Source organism: Cinclus cinclus, chromosome Z, assembly GCF_963662255.1.
Source record: "Cinclus cinclus chromosome Z, bCinCin1.1, whole genome shotgun sequence".
Taxonomy (NCBI): Eukaryota; Metazoa; Chordata; class Aves; order Passeriformes; family Cinclidae; genus Cinclus; species Cinclus cinclus.
In genome coordinates this window covers 20346385-20359337 of record NC_085084.1, presented here as the reverse complement: position 1 = coordinate 20359337, position 12953 = coordinate 20346385, and positions in this window count along the sequence as shown.

Below are 12953 nucleotides of genomic sequence, written 5' to 3'. Positions count from 1 at the left end.
TGTACACACCAGGAAAACTTGGCTCTTGCTCGCACACACCTACATAATTTACTAAAGAGAACCTTGGCTGGTTTAGGGTTTTACCCATTAAAGATAAGATCAGTGCTTCACTCACCCAGCCCAGGAGTACAGACTGTGGTGGTTGGTTGTGAATTTTCATCAGGATGAGCAAAGACATCAGTCACATGTCAGGAAATTCTTGAGGTGCTTTTAGGTAGAGTTGCCTTGACTCAAGCAGCCACTCCACTCTTTAGACTCAAAAGCTGCTGGCTCAAAACTTCTTAGATTTGTACAGCAGACTTTCACAAGTGGTGACTTATGAGCCCTTCCTTTTCCCTCAGTGCCCTTCAATCATTTCTCAGCTCCTCCCAAGGACCTTCTCAGAGGTGCTGGCTCACAAGCCACAGCACACGGCCACAAGCTCCCCACTCCCACAGCAAACTTGAGGGCTGAGGATGGAGTAGAACAGGACAGCCATGCTGTTCCCAGGCAGAGTGAGGGAGGAGAGAAATTAAGGCCAAGAAGGGAGTGAGGGAATATCACAATTTTGTCATGCATGCAGAGCCAGCCCTTTGAGCCCTTCTCCAGGGAAAGAGTGGAAAGTGGTTGCTGAGCACAAGTGTCCAGGCAGAACAGAAAGTTGGCTCAGGACAGTGCTGCTCCACCCCTGCAGGACCCTCTCTTCTGATCACAGCCTTCCTGTCCAAGCAGTCACAATGCCTGAGGCACAGCATATTTTGGCCTAGGTCCTGCACATTCCCATCACAGCTGTATCCTCATCAGCAGAGGCATGAACATTGATAGAAAATAAAGAATGTGCAAAAATGCACCAAATACCTGAGCAGATCTTAGTGGAGCATCTCTCTCAGAAGGCCCTGGAGATGTCAATTGACTGGTGCTGATGGGGTTCTGAGATGGAGTTGATTTGCTAGGAAGATGGTCAAACATTTCAGGTTACAAGGTTACAAGGATTAAATATCAACTGTCATAGTTCTTTCCTTGTAGAGTAAACAGATCTTCAGTGTCAGGACTCAAGGAAACTGCATGAAGCTGAGTTGAGAGAGCTTTCAGCTGGCTATCAGGAAAATGTTCTGGCCCCAGAGGGTGCTGGAGCACTGGGAACAGGCTCTCCTGGCCAGTGGTCACTGCAGCAAGGCTTCAAGAAGTGTTTGGACAACACTCTTGGGCACAGGCTGTGATTCCTGTGGTGTCCTGAAGCAGAGCCAGGAGTTGGACTCCACGACCCTGATGGGTTGCTGCTGACTCAGCATATTCTAACAAGCTCGGCTTCATTTCCCAGGGTGTTTCCTCTGAAAAGTCTCTTTTCCTTCCTCTAAAGGCTGAACTTACCTAGCAAGTATTAACTTCAAATTCTCCCTATCAACTTCACTGAAGCCAGGCCAATCAGTCTGAAGGGTTGGAAATAGATGTTCCTTCAGACTGAAGGAATTACCCTTTAGGTTCAGGTTGGCTACCTACAGGCAGACATTTAGGAAAATAAATGTTTATTATGGTTGTGTTATGCAAACTACAGAACTCCAGTTGGTCCTAAACAGCTGTTAATGAGCATCTGACTGAAACAAAACAATGTCATTTGTTAGAGAGATGAATTATTCCTCTATCACATGAGTTTCAAGCCATATCAAAGTTTTACCGAATCAAAACAAGCCAATATCTCTATTGATATCAGTCAAGTGTTCCTTTGAAAACAATATTTAGTGCTGCAATGCATAAAGAGAGGCTGTCAGGCCCAGTGTCTCTCCCTCTTCACATGGCAGAGCCAGGGTTCATTCCTGTAAAGTCCTGTTGTGAGAAGGGAGTACACATGGATTGCTCTATTCCTTTGAGAATAAATGAGGTTCATATCTTCCTCTAGACCAATACAAAATCTACTCCAAAAGCTAAAATCAGGTAGTAAAACCTCAAGACCACAGACATGAATAGTGCTGGTTTAGATTTCATCATCTGACACCTGCTGAGAGATCCTGCTGAGATGGAGACAGGTAAAGTCTCTATCCATTTACCCTGACAATACATTAAATACCTCATCAACACACCACCACCATCCCTCCATATCTGGCCTTTCTCTTTCTTTGAAGACATTATATACACTGATGTTCATCTGATGGTCTGTGTTGATGTCTCTGTCCCCCCAGCTTAAAAAAAGTATGTAGAAGTAACAAAGATAGCAAAAATGAGGATTTCATGTCTTAAAAGCCGAACTAAGGTTGTGTTGGAAGGGAAGCAGGTCTGTGAATCCATTTGATAAGCAACTCTGTGCACCCAAAATTGTATCCATTTGAATTATCCTTCCTGGCCATAGTTCATAGCTGGAGAGGAAATAGTCTTACATGATATAATGTGTTATAATGTTTCCATAATTCAACAACAACCATGGGGATCAAGGAGGATTTTAAAAAAGGAAAGTTTTTCATATAAACACTGAAGGAAGAAGTAAAAATTAAGGATATATGAACAATGTGGTGGAAAAAAATTGCTGGAACAAACTGCACAATCTCACCTGCTGAAGGATCTTTCCAAGGGTACCCTTGTCCTTCTGCATGACTCCAGCTCTTTGCAAGTGGACAAGTAACTCTGGCTTCTTGTACATCCTCAGAGCAAGTAAATGAATCACCCTATCCCTGTAGGGTAGGCGGTAAACAGCAGTTCAAGGATTCCCTTCACTCTCTACAGCCTTCATGGGCATTGTTTTCTTCTCGGGTGCAAGATGTAAAGTATTTGGCTGGGCTCTTTTGTTTATCCAAAGGAAAGGAAAACAGAAATGAAATGTCATAGGGGAGGTTGGGAGAAGACAAGAGAGTTGATTTAAACTTAGGATGGAATTCTTGGGCACAGAGCTGGACTTGCCTATCCTTGTGAATCCCTTGCAGTGCAGCATATTCTCTCATTCTGTGACAAAGCCCAATCCCTAACTGGTACTGCATGGAGCATGTTGCAAGGGCACCCTGTACCCTACCAGCAACCAGACCTGTCTCACCTGAGTTTCTCAGTGCCAGCCCAAAACAAAACCTGCCGAACCAATTCCTCAATTATCTCACTACTGCCTGTTCTCAATCTCAATTACTGAAACGTTAAATATATCCTTAGGGTCTATGTAAACTATCAGCAAGTATTACAGAAATTATCATTCACATGATAAACAGAACATCCACAAGAACAAATTTGGAAGTTTAGTTTTGTCACTCAAAGTAGCCAAGATGCTGCAGCCTTAAAATGCTCAGCACTCAGCTAAGGCAGAGCAAGAGCTGCCCTTTCAGTGGCAGGGATGTCCCTGCAGGCAGGTGACTGCAGCCACAGCCAGGTGAGAGCCCATTTTTCTCAGGGCAGCTGGCTGTGCCTAGTTCAGCTCACTGCTGCAGGCATCACCACGGAGTGCCTGGAGGGGAAATATCTACCTCATGTCTGTCTGGAGCCAGGCTCCTTGGGGAAACAGTACTCAGAACAGGTTAATGACAAATGGCACCACCAAAGCACATTGTGCTTTGTGGAAAATTATGGAACCCGAGAGGAAGATGACATCATTACTTGCCTTTCACTTTCCTTGAAAAGAACCCATAGCAGTATTGTGTCTACAGTTACATCTTACTGACCATGACAAAGAACGAAATAAAGTAAAATTTCGCATCTTGACCTTATGAAATTCTACATGGGACTTCCTCAATGTCATTTTTGGTCAATTTCCAAGGTTTAAGACATAAGCACAGTGCCTAGGTACTCCAAAGTTCACTTGAAAACCAAAACATTAGCTACCAAGGCAGTTTGCTTAAGAGCATTGGGTGGTCCCAACCTGGACCTCAATGCTCAAAATTCCAAAAATTGCAAAATTGCAAAATTCCATCAAGCAGTATGGGGACAAAGAAGGACAGGCAGGCTTTCCCAGAGGAAAACAGGCCAATTGGTGAATGCAGTAATAAGAGATTGCAAGGCTGACCTCAGGGCAAACCACCTGCAGCTGAGATTTCTGAACACAACCCCTGTCCCAAGAATATGCTGCAAGAATAAATTACCAAGTTGAAAATCATACAGACATTGAAAAAATATGAAAGGCAACCATACCTCCAAGTGGGTTATACAATTTGACAACCTGCACAATTCCAATGAGCGATGCCTCACTAGAACTTGGCTAAGAGGAAAAAAGAAATGCTCTGTAAAACTTCAGCCAGCACTCCATTTCTGGTGATTCAACAGGCCCCTAATTCTAAACAAGAGCTCTCTTTGAAAAGTACTGCTGTCCCATCTCTAAAAGCAGCTGCTCTGACACAATTCTCCCTCTGAAAGCAGCCGGCAACAAAACTGCTCTGGGACAGCGACCCTCACTTCCACTGCCTCCAATGCAGACAAGTGTTCAAGCCGCAAGTCATCCTTTCCCATTTGCTGGAATTTATAGGCACGGGCTTCCCTTGAAATCAAGTGCCTGAGGACAATTGGACTGGCCAGAGCTCAGCTGACAAACCAGGCGAGAATGGTTCCCAAAAAGATCACAAATTTAAGACAGCACCCAGCGCTGGGATTGATTTGGTACTAAGGAAGCACGTGCTGCAGTGAGCTCCAAGAAGAATTTCAGCTGCAAAAGGTGAATTTTGACTGGAACAGGCACCAAAACCCTTTCACTTTTCCTCAGCTCTACATGCAATTATTTGCATAGGTGTGACATGGAAACAGTTTATCCCAGGTTAGTGACATGTAACAAATTTTGGATTACTTGGCTGAACTCATCCTTTGCTACAGAATGTGCCACATGGAGCTCAAAACTGGCTAAAATGTCTATCAACAGAAATGTATTTTTTTACAAAAACAACCTATTGCCATCCAACTGCTTCATTCTAAAAGCAAAATGGGTTGAAAGTGAAGCTAAAATCTATTCATCTGAAATTTGCCTGGACTTTTATTTAACAGGACTATCACTTGAATAGATCAGTAAAACCAATATTCCACAGTCCTTTAGAAATTCCTCAATATTGTGCTTGTGGCACTGTTCACCCATGGCACTGTCATTTGCACTAAGTGTTGCCTCAAAACAATTCCACTACGATTTCTGTTTCAATCATCAGCACTGGCAGAGCTTAGAACAGGGACCGGACATGAAGGACATGAATTTCATCCTTTAACATCATCTTAACAAAGGAGTTTTCTCTAAGAGCATCTGTGCATTTTATAGAAGAATGGGAACAAATATCAGAAGGGGCTGGTGGGTTTTCACCAGCTTGGATTACTTATGCAGCTTTTCATTGCTTGTTTAGCCTATATTTTCTCCTGCTTAATGCATTTAATAAACTTTTTAATTACTTCTTAGATTAATCATAAACAGTATGTTAATCATATACAGTGTATTCCTCCTAAGCGGGAGAAGCAAGAGGATCATTACCCAAGAGCAGACAGATTATTAATTATGAACAGAACTTGGGAACTTGCAGCCAATGAACACAAATGGCTTTGCTGGTTACAATGTATGAGTACTAAAAAGTTCTGGTGCTTGTGGTGCTGACATTGTGAATTTGCCACTGAGCCCCCCCTTTCTGCCCAGAACTGTAAATATTTAGCTCCACTCAGTGTGTGGATCAGCCTCTTGATGAATGGGTGTGAGATCCAACCAAGCTGGAAGAGCACTCGCTGAACGCTCGGACACCTCCGCTCTCGCTGCAGCCGCGGAAGGGTCTGACTGGTCCTGCCCTGTGCTGCCGACAATGGCCACGTGTCCTTGGAAACAGGCAGTTCCATGTTCCAGGCTGGGTGGGATGTCACTGAGGAGCCGGATGGGACACACCCGGGGCAGAGGGAATTCCCAGTGGGAACACATAGGAATGCCCTGCCCAGTTCCACAAGTGACTCATCTTGTTTCCAAGTGTAGGAAGGGGAGCTCTGGTCACCCCAGTTGCTGCAGCTGTGCGAAGCAGGGCTAATGAAGTGCTTCTGCACCAATGTGCTGTACTTGGCTATCTCCTGGGTGAAGGTGCAGCTGAACACCTTTCACTAGGGCAGCAAGGTGCAGCCCTCCCAGCACTGCTTGATCCTGCCATGGGCCGGTCAGTCTGTGAGGCTTCCAGCATGTACATGCTCGCTCAAATACCATCTCTTTGACAAAAGGCCCTGGACCTTTCCTCATCCCCCTCTCCTAAAAGGATACAAGCCAGCAGCATGCCCAGGCCGCCATGGGCTCTGCAGGAGGAGCTGACATGGAAGAGCCAGTGCTGACCCTGAACACAATCACAGGCTGATAGTTGTGCTGACTGCACATGGCCATTGAAGTTATTGACACATCTGGAAAAATAGTTTATAGTCAGTCTTCGATTGTTTTACTTGCTTTTTCTCCATACCCAATCTTACTCCTGATTTCAGTCATCTGGCATCAGAAAACATCTTGTCCAATCAATACAGGGAGAGGGAATAAAGCGTGTCATTGAAAATGTCTTGAATATTTCTATCTAAAACTCCTTTCCCGTGTCACAAAATCTTGTCTTCAAGACCATGTCCATGTCTGCCCATGTCTGGTGTCCTGGCTGCCACACTCACAAGGGTAGTGTAGTTTGGGGAACAGAAAGGAAGGAAGCAGTTTGTCAAACACCAGAGCCCTGGTCTATAAAGGCACCATGTCCTATGTCCCTTTTTGTAAGTAACTTGACGGTGTTTGTTATTTATCCCCAGTTATGGATTACTGGAAAATCCTTTGTACAAACCATCAAAGGAATCCAAGGACGTAATTCACTGGACTCCGGAATGTCCATCATCCTTTCAATATCTTAAAAAGACATTGCTGACAATCCCTGCTCAGGAGTTACCAGATTTGACTGAACCCTTTGCACTGTCCATCCATGAGTGCTTTTGCCTTCCACAGTAGCTCCATATTTAGCTCAAAGCCTGGCAATGTGAGAAAGATCTTAAAGAGAGACATACTGTGTTCATGTAAGAAACTTAATGATCTTGTATTGTAAAATAAGCTGTATTAAAATTAGTTAAGAAATGTACGTTTCTGTGACTTTGCTCTTTTAGTTTTTGTAATCTTGTTACTTTAGATGGTCTTAGTTCTAATTAATGGGCAACTTTGTTCTAATAAAATAATATAAATGTTATGGGAAAACTAGGGAGTAACGCAACACTCCAGGAATTTTAATAAATGAAACCCCCCTGGAGAACTTAACTAATAGGCAAGTGTTTAGCTAAAAAATCAGAATTAATGTAGTATTAGTAAAGTAACAAAGCTTTAAGTTATACATTAACTAGATGTGGAACAAATGTTTTCGTAGTAGTGTAAACAATAAGATGAAAAATTGGGACTTGACAATGAGGGTGGGCTAGGGGAATACTTTGTGTTCCAAGTCACATAAACTGGAAAGTTTTTGTTTCTTCGGTCATCCTTGGTGAATAAATACATGCTTGTTCTCAATATCAGCCAAGTTCATTATTAGGGGTGTTACTTCAAAACGTCTTAAGTTGTTGAAGTTGTTGAAGAACTTTTGGTTCTTGCCTTTGGTTCAGAGCCCAATGGAAAAGTATTTCTCCAAAACTAAACAAGGTGAGGGATGGCCAGCGTGCCTCAGAGCAGGAGCCACTCCTGTCCTGATTGATAGAATAAGCTTGAATATTGACAATGGTAAAAAATGACAGTTTATGTCCCACTGAGTAAGGATGTCCCCCCTCTAGCACAGAAAGGTTATCTCCTGTGTCCATCAGCCGGTGCATTGCTCCAGACATTGTCCCCCACCCTAGAAATAAATGAGATAACCCAGCCTGGACAGATGTCCACAGTGAGCTATCTCTGGTGCCAAGGAGGTGAGACTCCCAGCTGACAATGAACATCCCTCGCCTAGAGAGAGAGATGTAGAGAGATAAAGCAGGTAGCCCTGACTGAAAAGACACTACTTTACAACTATGTAAGATACACACATTTTCACGGAGGTAGAAGTCTCCTAAAGCCTCACTGGAAATGTGGAGGGCTCCTCCCTGAAGCTTGGACCATCTTTGTGGGTACTTTTCTGGAAACTGAGAGCAAAGGTTTTATGTATGCCCCATCAGAAACTGGATGGTAAGATACATTGAATCCTATTCATAATTATTTCTTCACTAGCTGTATTAAAGGTATCTTACTATAGTGCACTGAACTATTTATCTCCTAGCAGTATTTCTTTTGTTTATCCTGTCTAGTAAGTAATCTGTTAGGTCTTATGTCTATTAAATTTGTGTCTTTTAAGTAACTAATTTATTCTGTAATAGACCTAATTGGCCATTTTTAAGAACTTGTGAGTGAGAGGGTTTTTGGGTGCTGGCCACCCCAAGAAAGTTGCTGTCTACTTCCAGAGGCCTGGACAGAGGTAGAGACTTATCCAAGCTCTCCCTTCTCCATTTGTAGCACCTGCACATGGTTATGTCTTGATGAGAGCAAGAGGGTCACTGGTTATCCCTGAACAGAGTGTCAAAATACCAGGTGGAACAAGAAGATACGGTGCTACTCCTTGAGCCCTGCCATGTTCCTCAATTCTGTCTACAAGGAATCAGGATCTCCAAGCAAGTGTGGACAGCTTTGGGAGTGTCCAGTTGTCCAGTTCCCTGCTAAAGCAGCAATAATGCGCTGCAAAGCTCACCAGTGCAAACACCCATCAACATCAGAAATAGAGTAGCAGACAAAACTGCTAGAGAGGTTGCAGGACAAAGCATCTTGTTGTCAAGTCTTTACAAAGTTGAAAACTTTCCAAATCAGTCACAGAATACCATGATGCAGACAATCAATTAGAAAAATCCTTAAATGTCTGATTTAGTCAGGAAGAGTGGTGGCTAGCAAGAAATCAATAAGCTGGAGTGCCTCAAGCAATAATGAGATAAATCATAGAAGATAAAGAAACTTATTTGGATATTGAAGATATGATAGAGAATTTGAAAAGGCTGGTACTTAGCGTTGACATCGATTGTTACAAGGGTAGTCAGTAGATGTAAAATCTGCTTACAGAGCAATGCACAGTTTTACAAAAGACTGCCCTTAGGGATCACAAACAAGAGAAATAGTGCAGGAGATTAATGACAGCGAGATTTTTTTCTGTGTTACCCCAGCAAGAAGGATACAGGTATTTATTAGGTTTAGTAGACATATTTTTGTCTGGCCAGAGGCTTTTCCTTGCCGCACCAACAAAGCTGGAGAAGTACCTGAAGTAATAATAAAAGAAATAGCACTAAGTTTAGGGATCCTGTTGGAACATCATCAGATAGAGGTTCTCATTTCATAGCTGAAACTGTGTAAAATTTATGCAGAACACTAGGAGTAAAATGGGACCTACTTAGCCTATGAAGGTCTTACCCCAGCAGCAAGGCTGAGAGAACAAATCAGAGTCTAAACCCAGAAATGAGTAAAATTTGCCAGGAAAGCACATGCAAGTGGCCACAAGCGCTCCCCCTTGCACTACTGAGGATCAGAATTCAAGTGGCTCCTAAAGAAAAAGTGAACCCATAGCATGTTCTCTATGGAAGACCTTACCAAGTTACAATCCTTTCTAGAGAAGGTCATGTGATAGGAAATGATCATTTAATGACAATGATCATTAAACGGAAATGATAATTTAAGTCTGTGCGTTTCATCTTTAGGAAAAGTGCTCTCATCTTTGTACACCTTTCTGGTGTGAGCATCCCTGATGACTTTAAATGCTCAGGTACATCCTCATCAACCTGGGGACTGCGTCTAAGTCAGAAAGGACAACAAGAAGGCATTTAAAGAGAAATGGAAAGACCATTTCAAGTACTCCTAAGCACTCCTGCATCAATAAAAGGGGACGGAATCAGTGCATTGATAAAATTTCCCCAAGAGAAGCCAGCCCAGACAGCTGAGGAACTAGAGCAGAAAATGGAGTCAACTGAGAATTTGAGGCTTAAACTTGTATAAGCATGAAAATATTATCTTTTTTTAAGTTGTAGAATTATTTAGAAGAAATACCATAAAATAAAGATAAGTCATGAAGGGTAAGCTGTGAAAAACAAATTTGAAAATCAAGCTTGTGGAAACTGTGAAGGTTACAAATTGCTAGATTTGTTACAAGAATGCTGATGGATTTGATATCCAGCAATTCTAATCTGGAATATCATCAACCCAAAAAAGCAATTAAAAATGGGAGAAGACTAAAAGTCCCCACTCTTGCTGGTACTGGCTTGTTTTTTTTTTTTTTTTTTTTTTTTTTTTTTTTTTTTTTGTTTTGGTTTTGCTTTTTTTTAAAAAATTTTTATTTTGTGTAATAGCTCAATATATTCCAGGTTTCATTAGATGTTTTGCCAATATTTACAATGACAAACATTATTATCATAGATAAGAAAATGAGTTTTAGAAGTGAGCCTTCCAAGATAACTCTTGAAAGTCTCTAAGCGGGGGATTATTGCAAATAGCTTAGCAGGAAGCAGTGGTCAGGGGAACACTGAGAGCTCTGAAACCACTTATGTCCCAAGTCAAGCCAGTCAATGCAGTTTGTTCAAGAACATACTGTGCAGCTCAGATAAGCAAGATGAAAAATGACTGCTCCATGGAAGACCACTATGAAAGGTCAACCAAAGTCCAAAAGCTCAGCAACTACACAGGGTCTCCAAAGATCCCAAACTAGACTGTCAGAGACCAAATGTGCAGACTCAAGCAATTTATGCATATGTAATGATTTCTGAGAAATAGAAGGAATCTGTAATACACACTCCTGTCCTAGTTTGAAAGACAGGTGTTTGCTAAGGAAAGCAGAAGCTTCCCTTTGGACTGAAAAAAAAAAGTGATTCTTCCGATTATTATAATTTTGGAATTAAGAGAGCTCTCAGGCAAAGATATGGGGGTAGGAATAACAGTTCTTTACTAGTATATCTAACAAGACAAACAAGAACAACAACAGCTATGAAATTAGCCACAAACAGAACAGTAACTCAGTCCCAGTGTTTTTTGGCTGCAGGCACCTTTTCCCTGAGCTGCAGTTCCCGGTGCTGGGGGCGGGCAGGTCCCGCAGAGCTGCAGGAGGGCTGGGGGTGATGGCAGCGCTGTCCCAGGGGGAGAGAGAGAGATGGAGAGAGCCCTCCGCTCACGGTATGGGTCCTGATACTCAGCAGAGTGCTGGATGGTGGTAGTTCACAGCGAGAAGACAGCAGGGCAGGGTCCGATAGTGGTTTCCTGACGCTGGGATGGCGGGGGGGAGAGGCAGCGATCGTCCTTCTTGTCCAAACTCTGCGGGGGAAATGGGCCGAGGCCCAGCCTTCCTCTTCCTCTTCTGGCTGTTTGAATCTCGCGGGGTTCCCTCTTCCCTCTCTCCTCCCCCTTGTCACCAGGGCCCAGTCAACAGGTATCTTAGCATGACAATGGGGAAAATTCCAGAGGGAAAAGGGAGAGAACCAACCCCCAACAACTCCATTGTGACCTTATGGCTGGTGTTGGCTCTGTCACTACGGGCTCTGCCCTGGCACCTGTATATAAAAAGCAGGGCAGGCACACAGCCAGCACTCGGCCAAAGCCATCATGCCCTGTCACGGTCAGAGAGGACGTTGGAGCAGGAGCGGGAGCTGGAGCAGGAGCCACAGGAACTCCCGGTGCCGGGGCGTGTGGAGGAGGCACCGAGCTGTGTTCCGCTGCCATGGGTATCGCTGGCACCACATCCACAGATGCCACCAATGCTATCGCTGAGCCGAGCCTGGGGCTGGACCCAGACAGCCAGAGCCCAGAGAGTGCCAGCCATGGCACGGGCCTGGATCTGACAGTAAAGCATGGCAAGCTCACACCCGAGTGTGCGTGTTCCCGCGGTGCCTCTGCGCCAGCAGCTGGTGTATCTTGGTGTCCGCCCGGTGTTTGCATCTCTCTGCTCCCCCAGGGTTTCCCTGGCTCATGACGTGCCCCTGTTCTCCACGCTACACTGCTCCACTGTTGGTTGTGCCTCTCAGAAACAGGGCCCCTATTGCATGACAGAATGCCTTGAGAGCCAAGACCCTCCAAAACTGTCTTTGTCCTTGCTGCACTCGTGCCAAGAGCGACATGTGGGTCACCTTCCTGCCAGTTCAGTATGTCCAGAACTGTACTGAAGTGCTACTTCTGCTTAAAGTTTTCAGGGAGCTGGGGTGGGGGCAGAGGGGAGAATGTCAGTAAGGGAGTGGTTGTCCTGAAGTCTCGTTTGCTGGGCCAGATGCCTTGGGGGTCTCACCCAGAGCAAGAAACAGGAATCCCAGGACAGGGATAATTTTTGGAGCAGCCAGGAGGAGCATGGCCAGAGCCTCAGGGTAATTAGATACCACCCCCCACGTGGCAGGGGGAAGCAGAAGGGATTTGTTTTTCCTTGGCCAGTGTGCTGTAGGTCGTGGAGTGTGCCAAGTTCGGTGTGGTTCCTTCATGTGTTACTCGTTACTCATTCACCTTGTATACTCTGTTTTTAATGTTGTTATCACCATTTGTGTACTTACTTCACTGCTGTTTCTAGTAAATTGTTCTCATCTCAACTCATGATCTTTATCTATTTGTGCTCTCCCCTCCATCCTGCCACAGGGAAAGTGTGGGGAAATCAGTGAATGGCACATGGTCTGAGCTGTTTCACTGTAAGCACTAAACCTGGGAATACCATTCCTACACCAAAACAATGGGGGAAACTCCATTTCCTAAGTGATTACTTTCCTCCTCTAGTCCTACAGGAAAATTAGCCTGCTGAAAAGCAACTTCTGTAATTGAACTGAAAGCCTGCTAGGTAACACTTGTTTTAAAGTACAGACTTAATCAATTTACACAGAAAGCAAAAATGAAAAATTGCCAAATAGTCTTTATAATAATATTTCAAAATATTTTAAAATCTGTGGTGGGAGAAATTCCTGTGGTCTTTTTCTAGTCCCACAGTGGCAATTCTATAAAGCAAATTACAACTGGATCTTTTCAGCTCATCAAAACAGTTAAGCAAAATAGCAGAAACAGTTACATTAGAGCTGCATTTGCAAAGCAGATGGTTGACTTTAAGGCT